The sequence below is a fragment of the Larimichthys crocea genome, chromosome III (genome assembly GCF_000972845.2).
Source record: "Larimichthys crocea isolate SSNF chromosome III, L_crocea_2.0, whole genome shotgun sequence".
Lineage (NCBI taxonomy): Eukaryota > Metazoa > Chordata > Actinopteri > Sciaenidae > Larimichthys > Larimichthys crocea.
Window position 1 is genome coordinate 15,294,510 of NC_040013.1, and position 17,598 is coordinate 15,312,107.

The window sequence follows — 17,598 nt, forward strand, 5'->3', positions numbered from 1 at the left end:
TTTATTACTATTTTAATTTTTTTTTTTTTTTTTTTTTATTATTATTATTATTATTATTATTATTTTATTTATTGTCATTGTTATTCATTTTATCTATGTTTATCTTATTATCATTATTATATAATTATTATTAGTATTATTATTATTATTATTTATTATATTAATTTTATTATTGTTTTTATTATTTATTTATTAATTAGTATTTTATTATTGTTTTTATTTTTATTTTATATTATTATTTTATTATTATTATTATTTTTTATTTTTCTTTATATTTTTATCATTATTGTTATTTTTGTTTTTTTTTATTTTTTTTTTTTATTTTTTTATTTTTTTTAATTTTTCCAATCGACATCACTCCAAGGGACACATAATCATCGCATCAGGGAGATTACAGTGTTGAGCGCAACAACAGTTCATTCAACACACACACGATAAGGCAATAACTAAAATCAGGCTACAAGTTCGACACACCGGCAGCGAAGTTCATTTTAACTTAATTTAGAAAAGTAGGAGACGAGAAATATTTAGGCTCAGTTTTTTTTACTTTTTAAGTGATGAAAAAAATATCTTGAATTCCTTAATAAAACAAGAATAAGAAGAGTTTTTCCATTTTGCACAATGGATATGGTATTTACCCAAGCAAACAAACTGTCGCCGCGCGTTGGTCTTCAGTCAGCTGGTGTCAGACATCCGAAACTCTGCGTTCACAATAAAAACATTCATTTATCTCGAGATGAGCCATTTATCTAACTCTGTGTAAATGAGTTTGATAGATAAATGTTTTAGGGCTGGCTCAGTGATGGGCACAGAGCTGGAGAAGGACCCTGGACAAACTGCTGTACCCCACCACCCTCTCCACAACACTTCAGAGAGCAGTGTGTTCAGTGGCAGACTGCTGTCCCGTCTGCTTACAAATAGACTCAAGAACTATTTTGTCCCCTGGCCATCAGACTGTACAACACACTCAGTCATGGCAGGAAGGAACAATAAACAAATGGACAATCTCTTTGGACTAAGAGATAATCTGGTGCACTAATTACTGGACATTGTCATTCTTGACTCCATTTTGTTCATGAAACATGAACTATATGCTACCTCTAGATATTTTGTTACAGCAGAAGAACAAAGTGTGTTTTAGGTCGAGCTGCTTAAAAGCAGAACAAAAAGCTAACAGTGATTTTCTACATTTTTGTTCTCGGTTTATGTACCACTTATGTTCAACAAAGAGCGATGCCTAAACAGCAGTTGTTGTTTCATCTGCAGGCCGGGAGACTCTTTTTCATCCATTGAAACTGAGCAGAGCATTTACACAACTCAGTCTGCTTCGAAAGTTCATCATGTGTATTTGTTTTTGAGTTTTAAATAACATTGCTTTGATAAAAATTATTAATCAGTACATGTAATCTTTCAGGTGTCCCCCTCCCCCAATTAACAAACAGTGGATGTGCAGTTTGGCAATATAGGTCACTCTCCTGTGAAGTGTCTTCGGTATCTATCTTGAGCAAGATACTGAACGAACCTAGCTGACCTCAACCTCTGACCTTTCACCAAACAGCAAAAGAAAAGAGCATGCCGTTCAAAAAATAGTCCATTTTGTTTTATTTTAAGTTGCCAGTGTGTTGGAGGATAATTCAATAGAAACAGAGCTAGGAATATGTGCAGCAGTGCTGGTGTTTGACTAAAAAAACTTGCTTGACAGCTGCAGTAGGTGAGCTGAAAACAATATCTAGATAAGCACAAACGAGGAACTGCACTAATCCCTTGTCTGCTTTGACACATACTTTAAAACATGCTCTAAAACTAACTCATACACAGTGTAACATGGAAACAGCTTTACCTCCACAGATCAGGAGGCAAGGACCAACATAGAAACTGAGAAACTGTTCCAGTACACCTGTCAGTTTTGGCAAGTGGCTGTGAAAAGGTGGTTAGTAATAAATTCAGCGTGGATAATAATCCACCAACCTGAGAAAATGACTCACTCAAATTCAGCTTCGGAAATAAAGTTGTCCAGCTTCACACTTCTATGTGGATTGACAAGTGAAGATGAGTTTGCAGAGGACGGCTGGTAGGCGTCTCAGGAGCCATCTAACTGTGCAGGCCGAGGTAAAACACTGTTTTTGTCTTAGAAGGAAAATAACGTTTATTACAAAGGAGTGAAATGCTCAGTGGTGGATTCACAGTATGAGTGGATATCTCCCACTGTGAAGGCCCACTGTTTATTAAGAGTGGCCACATTCAAGTCAGCAACTTTTATTCAGCCCACACTGCGCGAGCTGTGTGGGTAATGACACTGTACTGACATTAGATCCTTAGATACAGACGAAGGAATCTGTTATTTGGCTGCCAGTGAGGCAACCACTTAATTATATCTAAAGGGTGGGATATTTATGTGAACATTTATTCAGACAAATCTAAGAAGGTGCAACTACATTAGCCTTCCTTCACAGAATAATCAGCACTAAATGTTCTGTGTTTAACTTTCTTGTCTTCTCTGTTGGTTTGCCAGAAAAAATCTTTCCTGGCATTTACAAATGTTTTCAACAGAGATCTTCTTAAAAAAATGTATATCTGTTATACACACACCCACAGGCGGCAATGATAAAGAGTTTTTTCTTGTCTTTAATAATATTAAATAAATTAGCAGACAAGCTTGGTGATACCAATAACATAATCAAATCATGGACAACGTTCTGCTGTCTGTGCTTGTCTATCATCTATAGCACAAGCCTTTTTGATGACGCATGGTCACATGTTTTTTTTTTGTTTTTTACATTTTGACAAAAAGTGTTCTTGAATCTTGCTTCAACTACATTTTCTGGTGTGTGTCCATTTTGTAAGTTCACCTCATATCCAGGAGGAGGCAGTATTGATCTTTACTCGCTGCGCTGTGTGATTGAAAGCCAGTGTACAAATAGGGAGCAAATATCTGAAAAGAGTCACAGGATAGATGTTAATAGAGGGATGATGTTTTTTCTCTATCATACTCCAAAGCCACACAACACTCACTGTTTGTTTCTAATGAATATCACATGGCTATACAGACCCAGCATCACAGCTTGCTCTTCCTAACCCCCAGACTAAAGTTGCCCATTAAATCTCATGACTTTTATGGTTCACCCTCAGGGATAGCCAGCTGTCCAGTAAAATCCACAGTCATCCGGTGTTGGCGGGTGTGAGTGGTGTCCACTGACAACTGAAGTGCCTTGAGTAGTTCAAGGGATTTTCTTTCCTTTTCCACCTACAATTTCCCAAGTCTAAGGATCCAAATAAAGATTTTATGATTCATAACACTTCATGTTTAGCTCTTTTTCCATTAGATTCACACACCTTCATATACTGTCTTCTTACCGGCTTGTTTTAAAGTTGTTCACCTAACTAGTTGAACAATACCTTGAATTAGTTTCCATGAGGTAGCTCTTTCAAAGCACTTTTCCTGCGTTCAGCTCTCAATATATTATGTGAGCTGTCGTATATTGTGCCAAAATGCACTTAAGGGAGGCAGGTTACCAATGTATATGTGTGTGTGTGTGTCCATGGATTTATGTCCTATTAGGTCCTCTGTGTCATGGCTGATAAAGTATATAGATTGCAGTATGTATTCAAAAGTAGATTCAAGCTCCCCCGCCTGCAGACAGGCTTGCCTTGGACAGAAAACACCCTCTATTAGAGATGTGTTTAGTCTGCTGTGCCTGTAGACAGGAAGAAAAGTGCTTGTCTGGAGACCAGAGGGGTTGGAGGCAGGGGAGATTTCCTTTTTGAGTTATATGCGTAAAAAAAAACCAATGGCTGCAAGATTCTGCTGCTCGGGGTAAAGAAGATGGGTAGGCTGTCAGCTTTGCATCGCCTCAGGACAGAATTATTTTAATTTTGAGCACAATTTAGAAGAAAGACCACAGAAAAAATGTGTGTGCATGTATGGGGAAACAAGTTTTTTTTTTTCTTTTTTAGCTTGTTTTCTGTCTTGATTCTCTGTATCTGTGTCAAATGAAAGTTGCAGCTGCCTGTCAGCCCTGCCTCCTGCAAGATCAGGCAGATATTACTGTCAGTTTGCTCTTGCTGTTGTTTAAGCTGCAGGTGTGCAGCCCTCGTACCATATCTTCCTTTTGCTTCTTTAAGTCACTCCACTGGAGCATTTGTCTTGAGCTTCAAAGGTGGAAAAGATGGAGATGAATCACAGCATTCCCAATATATATTATTTTTTAATTTTCTGTTTTAATCTTTCGAGTGGCATTGTTTTTAAACTAGACACAATTAAATTGTCAGACTGTCATATGTCTGTGCTCGACAGAAAACAGAGCAGAAGAACGAATTGGACCAAGAAACTCCAATGAAATAAAGCAAACAACTAAAATTGAATAACCACGCTGCTCTTCAGAAATATTTATGATAAATGTTTATCATCCCTCTCTCGGTTGAGAGTACACCAGTGGCTCAGTAGTTACATTTATTTCTCTGCAGAATTCATTTTCCGACACTGATGGAGCTCTTTAAGCGGTAAATAATTTTCAGTGAGATTACATCCAAAGAGCATATATCAGCACAGTCTCTGCAACATTGACTACGTAATGAATGTGTACAAGCACATGAAGTGGCATTCAGGATGGACTGTCGGTCCAGAGTACAGGGAGGAGAGATGATGCAGAGAGGGAGAGAGAGAGAGAGAAGAAGCTTAGCAGTTCTATTAGGAAGACAAACAGACTTGTAGATAAATGTGCGTGACTATATCTTCGGCTGAGATGACTGAACAAAACAGGCTGATGAAACAGGCATGTTACAAATGCTATTGGCATTAATTTGGCATAATGAATAAAATTGATGTGGACAGGCAAAAGTTGTAATGAGAACATCAAAGAATAGAGAACTTGTTGAAATGAAACTGTTCCTCAAATGAACCCCAATGAGGGGTCACAGCAGCGCTGAAATGTCTATAGCATTTGTCACTCATAGCAGATAGCTTGCCTCATCAGCCGATTAGATAACAGGCCATTTGGAATTGGTGTGCCCGCCGCATTTAGGACTGTTATCTCAACATCCATACCCCGACTTTGAGCATAAATAGCATTAGCTCTCACATCGCACTATTAATCGGATTCATGGCCCTTGGCTCATTGTGGGATGTGCTGATTGTTAGGAGCCTTTTGCCTCTCTGCTTGTCTCTATCTCTGCGTCTCACAGAAGACACTCACACAGCTACTTCAGTGTAGTGCTGATTGTTAGGAGCCAGTGTTGTGGGTAAAGCGTTACAAAGTACTCTAATTACCTTTTTCGTGTAACGTGTTTTTTCAGGTGTCACACAGCGCCTTTACTTGTGCACGAGGTGCTAAACATCTTGTAAAACACTGCAGGTGCTTGAACATCTGATATCTAACCGTTTGAAAATGCTTTCTTCTCCATTATCACAAGCAAGCTTGCTGCAAGGTGTATTTTAAATATAGTTGTATAAGATTAGAATTATCTCAGTTCTTGTTTATCTTGGCCTACTTTTTAACCCTCTGGAAATGATGGTGGATCATCTGGCTTTAACATCACTGTCTTTTGAAGGTCGTTAGCCCAGTTTTTAAGTTAGTGCTGAAGCCAATGTAATTAATTCATGATAGCAATGAATCATTTGATACCAAACATGTTATGTTATTTTGCTGGGAAAGCTGTCTTTACTGTACCACTAGGTCAATGTCAAATGATTTGCTTTAATACTTTATATTTATATTTAATTTTTCTGCTGACCCCATCCACAGCAGTGCATAGCTCTATTTCTTACTGTAGCTTGAGAACCTCATACAACCCTACTTCAAATATCCCAGCTATACTTTTGAAGGTTCCATGTAAGACTCTGAGGCATTCTATTAATTTTCATGTTGTTATCAGTTTTATTTGTTAATAAACTGGTTTAATGTAGCTTAAAAAAATGAATTAGCATTAAACAAATTAACTGCAGAAATAATAATATTTGAATGAGTATTTCAGAAATCATTTCAGGAGACATGTTTCTGTAATGTCATCCAAATCAAGATAAACAGACAAGGAAGTTTCTGTGAAAATGCCCCATGTTTCCAACCAAGAACTGTGCAACTACAAAATATAATATATATGAACTTTCAATTTATTATTTATTTAATTAAACCAGAGCACCTGGAGAAACCCCACAAAACATGATGTTGTTTTCCTTCTTCTTCTTCCACCCTCTTTGATTTCCCTCAACCCAAGAAGTGACGGGCTCTCTTCCAGACAAGGTGGTTCTGCTTCCTTTCTGGAAGATTTCCCTCAGCCTCTTTCTGGAGATTTGAGGACCGGTGCAGGACTGATGGTCTCCTGCTGCTCCGCTGCTGTCTCCGCAGCGACCTTCTTTGTTTTTTTAGTGCTTTTGTTTTTTTTTTGCGTCTTGGAGTGTGGGAGAAACCAGAGCACCTGGAGAAAACCCACAAAACAGATGTTTTTTAGTTCTTCCTCCTCCCTCTTCTCTCCACCCCTTTGGTTTTCCTCAACCCCAGAAAGTGACGGGCTCTCTTCCAGAAAGAAGGAGGTTTCTGTTCTCCTATTTGGAAAGATTTCTCTCAGCCCCTCTCGGGATTCGAGGGCCGGTGCAGGACTGAGGTCTCCTGCTGATTGGCACGGCATTTCCTCTGGAAGTTCAGTCTCTTTTGTTGGTTCAAGGAGCTCTGCATTAGGGATGGTGGATTTTGGGGAGCCTCTCTCTTAGCCTGAGCTCAGTGAGAGCTTCACGTTGAGTGAGAGCTGAACACTGATCTGATTTGCAGCTCGTCCTGCTCTCAAAAACTCCTCCTTCTCCTTCAGGATAGTGATCTCCTCCCGCCATCTTTTGATAGGGGGCTTCCTCTCAGCCCTCAATGCACGCCAGCCCTCTGACACTGAGTCTGCATGAGATGATTTCCTTATCATCCACACCAAGCTCATGCTGAAGGGTGAGAGTCTTGTTCTTCTCCTTCTTGTATCCAGCTCAACAGAGAACTGCTCCTGGCTCAATTTTGTGTGCCTCTTGCAGATCCTATCCGCTGTTGCAGGAGGGTACATTTTAGGTTGACCTCATGGAGTGACACAGTCCATGTTGTCCATTGGATCTTGGAGATTCTTGTTCTTCTCTCTCTCCTCCTGGAGTTTAACGGTGGTTCATCATAGAGCAAGATCTTGTTTTGAGATCATGCTGAAGGGCATCAGCCTGCTCTCTGATTTTGGGAAACATCATTTTCATACTTTGCATTGAGCAGTTGGTATGAAAGACGGAGCTGTTCCCGTCCCTTTTGGAGAAGCTTGTTCCTGTTCTCTCCGCCGGAGCTCGTTGTCGATGATGTCGGCCACTTGCAGCTCCTGTGTCCACTTGAGGTAAACTTCCTTCACGGAGTTGTTGACGTCTGTTTTCTGAGCCACTTTCATCAAATCTTGGCTCGGTTGGATTTGAATTATTAATTGGGAAGACTGTGGGCTGCCTTAATAATGTCTTTATCTTCATCTGAATTGTCATCAGAAATGTTGGAATCGTCTTGATGATTCAAGCGCAAAAAAAGTCATGTACCGAAGTGCCTCATCTGGATATGAGCTGGTCCATTTTGTTTTTCAGGTGAACCATTGAAAGAAATGGCTCTTAAAGATCCTCAAGGTTACTCTCCTTCAGGATCCAGATCAAGAGTGGACTTGAGGAGGCTTAGGAATCCATCCTGTCTTCATACTCAGTATCATTTTATTTTGTCCAGGTGTTGCTTGTACTGCATCCTCCAAATTCTTATATTGGAAAAATCTGGCGTGCAATGTGGGTTTGTTTACCTGTCGGATGAGACGGAAGGTGTTCCATGTCTTGAACGCCAAGTGGTGAGTCTGCCTTCCTGGCCAGAGGAACCCAGACAGATCAACTGGACGTGCTTGTACAGGCCAAAGCACAAGAGGGCCAGTTGAAAGAGGTGGCAAAATGATGACGTTATTCATTGTCAGGACGTCCTCGGTGCATTTAAAGGAGACTGTGTGTCTGTGTCAGTTAAGTTGCAGCATGTGCGAGGCGCTGCAACGGCTTTTTAATTTTTGGTAACGCTCACCTTCTTTTCTCCAGCTGGTGCCATGATTACTGCAGCAGTGACCGGCTCAGCTCCACAGCGTCCTTGTGAGTTTGGAAAGGGCTTTGTGAAGGCATCCAAGCTGCATTTATAATGCAGAGAGGGTGTGGTGCTCCTGATGTCACTCTGAAAGCACCGCCTTTCTACATTTTAATTTATTTATTTATTTATTTTTAGGCAAAATACCAAAATCGAATACAAACTCTCAAAGAGGACAATAATATCAGCAATACAGAGAGAGAAAATAGTACAGTGTTGAGTGCAACAAACAGTTCATTCAACAAAAACACAAGAACAAATAAAGGCAAATAACTAAAATACAGGCATACAAGTTCGACACAAACAGAGCAGCGAAAGTTAATTTAAACTTAAATATGATTTAGAAAAGTAGGAGACGAGAAATATTTAGGCTCAGTTTTTTAGCTTTTTAAGTGATGAAAAAAAAATCTTGAATTCATTAATAAAACAAGAATAAGAAGAGTTTCTCCATTTTTCACAATGGATATGGTATTTACCCAAGCAAACAAACTGTCGCCGCGCGTTGGTCTTCAGTCAGCCGGTGTCAGACATCTCGAAATCTCTGCGTTCACAATGAAAACATTCATTTATCTCGAGATGAGCCATTTATCTAACTCTGTGTAAATTGAGTTTGATAGATAAAACGTTTTAGGGCTGGCTCAGTGATGGGCACAGAGCTGGAGAAGGACCCTGGACAAACTGCTGTACTCCCACCACCCTCTCCACAACACCTTCAGAGAGCAGTGTGTTCAGTGGCAGACTGCTGTCCCTGTCCTGCTTCACAAATAGACTCAAGAACTATTTCGTCCCCCTGGCCATCAGACTGTTCAACACCGCTCAGTCATGGCAGGAAGGACAATAAACAAATGGACAATCTCTTTGGACTAAGAGATAATCTGGTGCACTAATTACTGGACATTGTCATTCTTGACTCCATTTGTTCATGCACATGCACTATATGCTACCTCTAGATATTTTGTTACAGCAGAAGAACAAAGTGTGTTTTAGGTCGAGCTGCTTAAAAGCAGAAGAAAAAGCTAACAGTGATATTTCTACATTTTTGTTCTCGGTTTATGTACCACTTATGTTCAACACAGAGCGATGCCTAAACAGCAGCTGTTGTTTCCATCTGCAGGCCTGGAGACTTCTTTTCATCCATTTGAAACTGAGCAGAGCATTTACACCAACTCAGTCTGCTTCGAAAGTTCATCATGTGTATTTGTTTTGAGTTTTAAATAACATTGCTTTGACTAATAAAATATTAATCAGTACATGTATATCTTTCAGGTGTCCCCCTCCCCCAATTAACAAACAGTGGATGTGCAGTTCAATATTAGGTCACTCTCCTGTGAAGTGTCTTCGGTATCTATCTTGAGCAAGATACTGAACGAACCTAGCTGACCTCAACCTCTGACCTTTCAACAGACAGCAAAGAAAAAGAGCATGGCGTTCAATAAAATAGTCCATTTTGTTTTATTTTTAAGTTGCTCATGTGGTTGGAGGATAATTCAATAGAAACAGAGCTAGGAATATGTGCAGCAGTGCTGGTGTTTGACTAAAAAAACTTGCTTGACAGCTGCTGTAGGTGAGCTGAAAACAATATCTAGATAAGCACAAATGAGGAACTGCGCTAATCCCCTTGTCTGCTTTGACAGCATACTTTAAAACATGCTCTAAAACTAACTCATACACAGTGTAACTATGGAAACCAGCTTTACCTCCACAGATCAGGAGGCAAGGATCCAACATAGAAACTGAGAAACTGTTCCAGTACATCCATGTTCAGTTTTGGCAAGTGGCTGTGAAAAGAGTGGTTAGTAATAAATTCAGCTGGATAATAATCCACCAACCTGAGAAAATGACTCACTCAAATTCAGCTTCGGAAATAAGAGTTGTCCAGCTTCACACTTCTATGTGGATTTGACAAGTGAAGATGAGTCTGCAGAGGACGGCCTGGTAGGCGTCTCAGGAGCCATCTAACTCGCAGGCCGAGGTAAAACACTGTTTTGTCTTAGAAGGAAAATAACGTTTATTACAAAAGGAGTGAAATGCTCAGTGGTGATTCACAGTATGAGTGGATATCTGCCCACTGTGAAGGCCCACAGTGGCCACATTCAAGTCAGCAACTTTTTATGTCAGCCCACACTGCGGAGCTGTGTGGGTAAATGACACTGTACTGACATTTAGATCCTTAGATACAGACGAAGGAATCTGTTATTTGGCTGCCAGTGAGGCACACCACTTAATTATATCTAAAGGGTGGATATTTTATGTGAATATTTATTCAGACAAATCTAAGAAGGTGCCAACTACATTAGCCTTCCTTCACAGAATAATCACCACTAAATGTTCCGTGTTTAACTTTCTTGTCTTCTCTGTTGGTTTGCCAGAAAAAATACTTTCCTTGCATTTTACAAATGTTTTCAACAGAGATCTTCTTTAAAAAATGTATATCTGTTATACACACACCCACAGGCGGCAATGATAAAGTTAAGGATGAGTTTGCTTGTCTTTAATAATATTAAATAAATTAGCAGACAAGCTTGTGATACCAATAACGTAATCAAATCATGGACAACGTTCTGCTGTCTGTGCTTTGTTCTATCATCTATAGCACAAGCCTTTTTGATGACGCATGGTCACATGTTTTATTTTTTTTTTGACAAAAAGTGTTCTTGAATCTTACTTCAACTACATTTTCTGGTGTGTGTCATGTTTGTAAGTTCACCTCATATCCAGGAGGAGGCAGTATTGATCTTTACTCGCTGCGTCTGGGTGATTTAAAAGCTCAGTGTACAAATATGGATGCAAATATCTGAAAAGAGCTCACTAGGATAGATGTTAATAGATGGATGATGTTTTCTTCTTAAATCATACTCCAAAGCACTACAGACAACACTCACTGTTGTTTTCTAATGAATATCACATGGCTATACAGACCCAGCATCACAAGCTTGCTCTTCTCTAACCCACAGACTAAAGTTGCCCATTAAATCTCATGACTTTTATGGTTCACCTCACTAGATAGCTCAAGCTGTCCAGTAAAATCCACAGTCATCCTGTGTTGGCGGGTGTGAGTGTGTCCACTGACAACTGAAGTGCCTTGAGTAGTTTTCAAGGGATTTTTCTTTCCCTTTTCCACCTACAATTTCCCAAGTCTAAGGATCCAAATTAAAGATTTTATGATCATAACACTTTCATGTTTAGCTATTTTCCATTAGATTCACACATCCTTCATATACTGTCTTCTTACCGGCTTGTTTTAAAGTTGTTCACCTAACTAGTTGAACAATACCTTGAATTAGTTTCCATGAGGTAGCTCTTTCAAAGCACTTTTCCTGCGTTCAGCTCTCATATATTTATGTGAGCTGTCTGTATTATTGTGCCAAAATGCACTTTAAGGGAGGCAGGTTACCAATGTATGTGTGTGTGTGTGTGTGTGTCCATGGATTTATGTCCTATTATGTCTCTGTGTCATTGCTGATAAAGTATATAGATGCAGTATGTTATTCAAACAGTAGATTCAAGCTCCCCCGCCTGCAGACAGGCTTGCCTTGGACAGAAAACACCCTCTATTAGAGAGTGTGTTTAGTCTGCTGTGCCTGTAGACAGGAAGATAAAGTGCTTGTCTGGAGACCAGAGGGGGTTGGAGGCAGGGGAGATTTCCTTTTTGAGTTATATGGCGTAAAAAGAAAACCAATGGCTGCAAGATTCTGCTGCTCGGGGTAAAGAAGATGGGTAGGCTGTCAGCTTTGCATCGCCTCAGGACAGAATTATTTTAATTTGAGCACAATTTAGAAGAAAGACGCAGAAAAAAATGTGTGTGCATGTATGGGGAAACAAGTTTTTTTCTTTTCTTTTTTAGCTTGTTTTCTGTCTTGACTTCTCTGTATCTGTGTCAAATGAAAGTTGCAGCTGCCTGTCAGCCTCCTGCCTCCTGCAAGATCAGGCAGATATTACTGTCAGTTTGCTCTTGCTGTTGTTAAGCTGTCATGTGTGCAGCCTCTTGTACCATATCTTCCTTTTGCTTCTTTAAGTCACTCCACTGAAGCATTTTGTCTTGAGCTTCAAAGGTGGAAAGATGGAGATGAATCACAGCATTCCTCAATATATATTTCTTTTAATTTTCTGTTTTAATCTTTTCGAGTGGCATTGTTTTTAAACTAGACACAATTAAATTGTCAGACTGTCAATATGTCTGTGCTCGACAGAAAATAGAGCAGAAGAATTGGACCAAGAAACTCCAATGAAATAAAGCAAACAATCTTAAAATTGAATAACCACGCTGCTCTTCAGAAATATTTATGAGAAATGTTTATCATCTCTCTCTCTGGTTGAGAGTACTTCAGTGGCTCAGTAGTTACATTTATTTCTCTGCAGAATTCATTTCCGACACTGATGGAGCTCTTTAAGCGGTAAATAATTTTCAGTGAGATTACATCCAAAGAGCATATATCAGCACAGTCTCTGCAACATTGACTACGTAATGAATGTGTACAAGCACATGAAGTGGCAATTCATGATGGACTGTCGGTCTCAGAGTACAGGGAGGAGAGATGATGCAGAGAGAGAGAGAGAGAGAGAGAGAAGGAAGCTTAGCAGTTCATTAGGAAGACAAACAGACTTGTAGATAAATTAGCTGTGACTATATCTTCGGCTGAGATGACTGAACAATAACAGGCTGAATGAAACAGGCATTGTACAAATGCTATTGGCCATTAATTTGGCATAATGAATAAATTTGATGTTTGACAGGCAAAAGTTGTAATGAGAACATCAAAGAATAAGAGAACTTGTTGAAATGAAACTGTTCCTCAAATGAACCCCAATGAGGGGTCACAGCAGCGCTGAAATGTCTATAGCATTCGTCACTCATAGCAGATAGCTTGCCTCATCAGCTGATTAGATAACAGGCCATTTGGAATTGGCTGTGCCCGCGCATTTAGGACTGTTATCTCAACGATCCATACCCCGACTTTGAGCATAAATAGCATTAGCTCTCACATCACACTATTAATCGGATTCATGGCCCTTGGCTCATTGTGGGATGTGCTGATTGTTAGGAGCCTTTTGCCTCTCTCTGCTTGTCTCCTATCTCTGTGTCTCACAGAAGACACTCACACAGCTACTTCAGTGTAGTGCTGATTGTTAGGAGCCAGTGTTGTGGGTAAAGCGTTACAAAGTACTCTAATTACCTTTTTCGTGTAACGTGTATTTTTCAGGTGTCCACAGCGCCTTTATTTGTGCACGAGGTGCTAAACATCTTGTAAAACACTGCAGGTGCTTGAACATCTGATATCTAACCGTTTGAAAATGGCTTTCTTCTCCATTATTCACAAGCAAGCAGTGCTGCAAGTGTATTTAAATATATTTGTATAAAGATTAGAATTATTCTCAGTTCTTTGTTTATCTTGGCCTACTTTTAACCCTCTGAAAATGATGGTGGATCATCTGGCTTTAACATCACTGTCTTTTGAAGGTCGTTAGCCCAGTTTTTAAGTTAGTGCTGAAGCCAATGTTAATTAATTTCATGATAGCAATGAATCTATTGATACCAAACATGTTATGTTATTTTGCGGGGAAAGGTGTCTTTACTGTACCACGAGGTCAATGTCAAATGATTGCTAGTAATACTTGCTTTGTCATTTGACAGCTGTTGGAAGTTCTAGAGTGAGCACCAAATTAAAAGGGTTGTCTGACAGCAAGGCTAAGCAATGAAAATATTCTTAATATGGTGTACCTTTACAAATATTGATTATTGTGTGACAAAATATATTTTTCTGCTGACCCCATCCACAGCAGTGCATAGCTCTATTTCTTTACTGTAGCTTGAACCTCATACAACCCTACTTCAAAATATCCCAGCTATACTTTTGAAGGTTCCATGTAAGACTCTGAGGCATTCTATTAATTTCATGTTGTTATCAGTTTAGACTCTGAGGCATTCTATTAATTTCATGTTGTTATCAGTTTTTATTGATAATAAACTGGTTGTAATGTAGCTTAAAAAATGAAATTAGCATAAACAATTAACTGCAGAAATAATAAAATATTTGAATGAGTATTTCAGAAATCATTTCAGGAGACATGTTTCTGTAATGTCATCCTAAATCAAGATAAAACAGACAAAGGAAGTTTCTGTGAAAATGCCCCATGTTCCAACCAAGAACTGTGCAACTACAAAATATAATATATATGAACTTTCAATTTATTTATTTATTTTAATTAAACCAGAGCACCTGGAGAAAACCCACAAAACATGATGTTGTTTTCCTTCTTCTTCTTCCACCTCTTTGATTTCCTCAACCCCAGATAGTGACGGGCTCTCTTCCAGACAGAAGGTGGTTCTGCTCTCCTTTCTGGAAGATTTCCCTCAGCCTCTTTCTGAGATTTGAGGACCGGTGCAAGACTGATGGTCTCCTGCTGCTCGCGCTGCTTCTCCTCAGCGACTTCTTTGTTTTTTTAGTGGGGTTTTTTTTGCGTCTTTGGACGTGTGGGAGAAACCAGAGCACCTGGAGAAAACCCACAAAACATGATGTTGTTTTAGTTCTCCTCCTCCCTCTTCTTCTTCCACCTCTTTGGTTTCCTCAACCCCAGAAAGTGACGGGCTCTCTTCCAGAAAGAAGGGGGTTCTGTTCTCCTATTTGGAAGATTTCCCTCAGCCCCTCTTTGGGATTCGAGGGCCGGTGCAGGACTGATGGTCTCCTGCTGATTGCACGGCATTTCCTCTGGAAGTTCAGTCTCTTTTGTTGGTTCAAGGGGCTCTGCATTAGGGATGGTGATTTTTTGGGGAGCCTCTCTCTTAGCCTCACGTTGAGTGAGAGCTGAACACTGATCTGATTTTGCAGCTCGTCCTGCTCTCTCCCAAAAATCTCCTCCTTCTCCTTCAGGATAGTGATCTCCTCCGCCATCTTTTGATAGGGGGCTTCCTGCTCAGCCCTCAATGCACGCCAGCCCTCTGACACTGAGTCTGCATGAGACTTGATTTCCTTATCATCCACACCAAGCTCATGCTGAAGGGTGAGAGTCTTGTTCTTCTCCTTCTTTGTATCCAGCTCAACAGAGAACTGCTCCTGGCTCAATTTGTGTGCCTCTTGCAGATCCTCATAAGCTGTTTGCAGGAGGGTACATTTTAGGTTGACCTCATGGAGTGACACAGTCATGTTGTCCATTTGATCTTGGAGATTCTTGTTCTTCTCTCTCTCCTCCTGGAGTTTAACGGTGGCTTCATCATAGAGCAAGATCTTGTTATTGAGATCATGCTGAAGGGCATCAGCCTGCTCTCTGATTTTGGAAACATCATTTTCATACTTTGCATTGAGCAGTTGATATGAAAGACGGAGCTGTTCCAGTCCCTTTTGGAGAAGCTTGTTCCTGTTCTTCTCCGTCTGGAGCTCGTTGTCGATGATGTCGGCCACTTGCAGCTCCTTGTCGTCCACTTGAGGTAAATTTTCTTCACGGAGTTGACGTCTGTTTTCTGAGCCACTTTCATCAAATCTTGGCTCGGTTGGTTTTGAATTATTAATTGGAAGACTGTGGGCTGCCTTAATAGTGTCTTCATCTTCGTCTGAATTGTCATCAGAAATGTTGGCATCGTCTAGATGATTCAAGCGCAAAAAAGTCATGTACCGAAGTGCCTCATCTGGATATGAGCTGGTGTCCATTTTGTTTTTCAGGTGAACCATTGAAAGAAAATGGCTCTTTAAAGATTCCCTCTGAGTTACTCTCCTTTCAGGATCCAGATCAAGAGTGGACTTGAGGAGGCTTAGGAATTCCATCCTGTCTTCATACTCAGTATCATTTATTTTGTCATGGTGTGCTTGTACTGCATCCTCCAAATTCTTATATTGGAAAAATCTGGAGTGCAATGTGGGTTTGTTACCTGTCGGATAGACGGAAAGGTGTTCCATGTCTTGAACGCCAAGTGTGAGTCTGCCTTCCTGGCCAAGAGGAACCCAAGACAGATCAACTGGACCGTGCTGTACAGGCGCAAGCACAAGAAGGGCCAGTCTGAAGAGGTGGCAAAATGACTGACGTTATTCATTGTTAGGACGTCTCGGTGCATTTAAAGGAGACTGTGTGTCTGTGTCAGTTAAGTTGCAGCATGTGCGAGGCGCTGCAAACGGCTTTTAATTTTTGGTAACGCATGAGTATTCTAATGCGTTACTTTTATTCATAGGTAACGCTGTAACGTAACAGATTACTTTTAATTGATGGTAACGTTGTAACCTAATTAACTACTTTCCAAAGTAACTATACCCAACACTGGTGACCACACATTGGCAGCATGTGCATTGACTGTGATGGTACAGTAGCTGAGGTTGGTCATGTGAGGATAAAAAAAAGTCGCCGCATCACTGTTCTTACACAGATCATGTTGAATGAACTGTTTAACCATAGAGTTTAGGATCATGTAAAGATACTCTGCCATCAAATCATCCCTTTTTCTGTGATTGTGACAAGGGAGCTTACCAGCCAATAACACAACCATCCATCTCTTCTGTGTTTTAGAGCTATGGGAACAGGTGCGCTTGCTGCAGCTTTGAGCGTACAAAGTCTCACAGGAGCAAAAGATCAAAGAACAGGATTCAGCCTTAGCTTCCTCCTCGATTTCCTGTTCATTTCACCTCACTGCCTCTTCATTAATCAGCCTGGAATTGTATCAAGGTTTCCCACCACCTCTGGTATTCATCCTCTCTGTTCCTCTTTCAGCCTGAGCTTCTGCTTGTCTCTCCTTGTGCTTCCATCTCTTTGTCCCAGGATCAGGTATAATTGCTGTTGAGATAAACCCTCTGATGCAATTTCTCCTTTTTGTCTCTGAAAACATCCGCCTCGCCTCGACAACATGGAACAGTCAAAGCGGTATCAGTGTAGCCTTTGATCATGCAGAGCAGCCTCTCCCCAGTCTTGGCCTAATTTAACTGGTTTATCTATCCGCAAAACCTTGATGCTTTCACTTAAAAGTCCTCCACCATGGCTACATTCTGAGGTGAATCTGACAGCATCTCAGCATGATCAGACCTTCTACACACAAGTGGTGTGTGCACTTACATTTGTGTTTTAATTTTTGTGTGAAATGTGAGCATGCATTACAATTTTTACCAGCGGTTTCCTACTAAATGTCCCCTAAACGCACAGTAAATGTGTAACGTTTAGGGAGCTCTGTTTACAGAATATGGCAGAAATGGAATATAACATGTATGTTATGTTAGAATGAGCCTTAAACCTACGATTAACCTGTACATGATGAGGACATCAGAGCTAGTCATGTCATTAGAACTTTGTGGCATTTGAAATAGTTTGAAATAGTGTTTTCAGCAATTGCCTTTATGTGCCTGTAATCTCTTATAGGTGGTAACAATGGCTTTAGATAGATGCATTAACAACAGCATCTGTTTCTCTTGTTCTTGCACACACAGGCAAGCACAGACAGACATGCACCATCTCCTTTCTCTTCCCTTCCCTCTCTCTTTTGCTCGTGCTCTTGTTAATTGAACGGTATATTATGCTCTAA